The sequence below is a fragment of the Ursus arctos genome, unplaced genomic scaffold, assembly GCF_023065955.2.
Source record: "Ursus arctos isolate Adak ecotype North America unplaced genomic scaffold, UrsArc2.0 scaffold_26, whole genome shotgun sequence".
Classification (NCBI taxonomy): Eukaryota; Metazoa; Chordata; class Mammalia; order Carnivora; family Ursidae; genus Ursus; species Ursus arctos.
In genome coordinates this window covers 43,807,255-43,810,110 of record NW_026622941.1, presented here as the reverse complement: position 1 = coordinate 43,810,110, position 2,856 = coordinate 43,807,255, and positions in this window count along the sequence as shown.

Sequence of the window (2,856 nt, the reverse complement as noted above, 5' to 3'; positions counted from 1 at the left end):
TCGATATCCTTCTTGAATCAAGTCAATGAGTCTTGCTTAGAGTTCCCTCCATTTCGAATGTCTTAGTTTCCTGCACGTCCTGGCCCAAGAGTTGTTTTTGGTCAATACCTTTAATGTGCAGTGTTACGTGTCCAGAATCACCAAGATCTTTATACTTCTAACTCTTCTAATTTTAAATCTCTGTGATTTTAGGGCCCTAGTCACTCTTCTTTCTCGCTTACTCCTCACTTTCATCTCCAGGTGTATAAATTGTTTGTATACAGCAGTCACAAAGGAGGTAAACATCAGAAGGCAGCAATAATTATACATAGCTGGGAATGTTTAGGATGTGGGGTCAAATGACCAACCCTATACTAATTCCATGATCTTGCAAAAATCACTGGACTTTTAATTTGATCCTACATAACAGGAGAATAATAATTCCATTTACATATATGTGGACTGGCCTCTCTGTAGTTTCAACACCTTACAGGGAGTGTGTGAAGGTAATATATTAGAATAATAATGATGTTGCTGCAGCTGTTGCTGATTTTAGAAAAGGTAATCGGGAGCATAAAATACTTAGATCAGCGATTCTCAATCCTACAAGATTTTTTTGATTGCTGTTGTCTGGACTCCAACCAATAGGCTTAAATGCAAATCTCTTAAGGTTTGCACTCGGGCATCATCGTTCCTTCTTCTCTTAAAACTTTCCTCTTGCTGCATAGCAAACCCAAAATGCAGTTGCTTAAAGAAAAAGTTGTTTCTTTTTCGTCACTATTTTGTGGGTTTACTGGAAGGTTCTACTGCTTGTCTCACCTGGGCTCCCTTATGCAGCTCTTTTTGGCTGTCTGGCTGTCCTGGACTGAAAGGTCAGAAATGGGCTCCCCGGCAAGTCTGGAACGTTGGTCTTGACCAGCAGGGGGCGCCCTTTCCGGGCGCTGTGTCATTCCTTACCAGTCTTGACTCGTCTTACGTAAATGTTCAGCAAAAACTGAAATTGCAGTGCTTCCTTTTATGGGTGTGTTACAAGTTTCATAATGTCCCCCCTAGCACATTACTGGTTAAGTCACAAGGCCAACCGAGATTCAAAGGGAAGGAAAACAAACTACGTTTTAACAGGAGTGACAATGTCACAAAGCAAAAAAGCCGTGTAGAATGGGAGGGTTGTCGTGTCATCTTCATAAACGGTCCATCACCTTGACTCGGGTGCACCATGGGGGTGAAGAATAACTGTTTTAGGGGCGCCTGGGTGGCTCAGTGGGTTAAGCATCTGCCTTTGGCTCAGGTCATGATCCTGGAGTCCCTGGGATCGAGCCCCATGTCAGGCTCCCTGCTCAGCCGGGAGTCTGCTTCTCCCCCTCCCTCTGCCCCCCCCCTTGCTCCTTCTCTCTCGTTCACTCTGCTTTAATCAAAGAGCTTTACCCTCACATATTAAAGATACACTGAGAGTAAGCTTTCTTGCTACCAGTCATTCGGACTGAGCCACAGTGTACGAATTTGAAAAGGAAATTAACTTGTAGTCTTATCATATTCAAATAGAATATGATACTTTGCCAATAACCCAAATTTACTCTAAAATGCGAAGCTTTGCTCCTGTGTTATTTGTCCAGCAGATGTCAGCCTCACACAAGAAAACATACCAAGATGTCTGGCAAAGCAGGCTGGGCGCAGGACCTATCAGGTTATACACCTTTCTGGGCAGTACCTGCAACACCCAGGACGCCAGTTCCTCTCTCACACCGGCCCCACCTTTGGCCAACCGTCAGTGTACAGAAAGATTAGAACTGAGTTGCCAGGGAGAAAGTATTGCTAGGAGCTATACATTTCAGATAAGGAACGACATTCCATTTTCCTCCAGAGTTATGGGATCTCATCACAGCACAAGAGATTGCGGTTAGAAATGCTGTGTCTCAATTATTCTAAGGCATGCATTTTTCCACATTTTAATATCTCTGAGATAGAATGGGTCTTAACAATTGGCATTGTCAGCTAACGTCTCTATTTTTTTCCTCCTTAATGAAATACAAAATAATTGAGTCTTGCAAAAGATGGCTTATCAGATTCAATGAAACACAGTAACTTTAGAAATTAGATGTACTTATTCTCTCAGGTAAATGAGGAAATGATTTCGCAGATTTCCCTTCTATGATTCCCTAGAAGACTAAGAGACCTCTTCTTCACTGACACAGTCTTTGGCTGAGACAGGGGGTCACAGTGGTTCCCAATTTTTCAGATGTTCCATATATTTGTTTAATCATCTTTTCACAAAGCTATGAATTATCTCTCTCAATCCACTCCTCCATCATCCGTTAAGAGAGCACAAGAAGGGGGGAATACCTATGAAAGCACCTCAGGACTAGCAAGATTAAAGGCCATGTGATAACTATGGAGGGGAATTTCACTTACTACTATCGAAGGCAGAGTGAGCTGGGGCAGTTCCTCAGCACGACGGAGAAACAAGTCCTCTCTGCCTCCTCCAGGGTCTGTGATTATCTCCTGGGGACTAATGATCTCCCAGGAGCTCTGTAGCAAGCCCCCTGTTCACCTATGACTTGTCACCAGGCATGAGAGGGGTGTAAGCATGGGTAGGAAGGGGTAGCAGCCCCCATCTGGCCATGGGGTCCAGACGTATAGTCCTCATGTTGCACAAAGACTCTCAAAGAGACAAAGGGGGTCGAAATCCAGCTCTCTGTGCTTACCATCCAAAATCTCAAGGGTCTTCATCTCCTAAGAGGGAGTTCCTTTTTTTTTTTTTCTTCCTAACTCATCTACATAAAGTGAGTGCCTTTCTGTGGTTAACACAAGGGGACCTTCTCTTAAAAGAGGACCTTGTCCCCAGCTATCAGTTTTCTTCCCTTCCACTCTCTCGTTTAG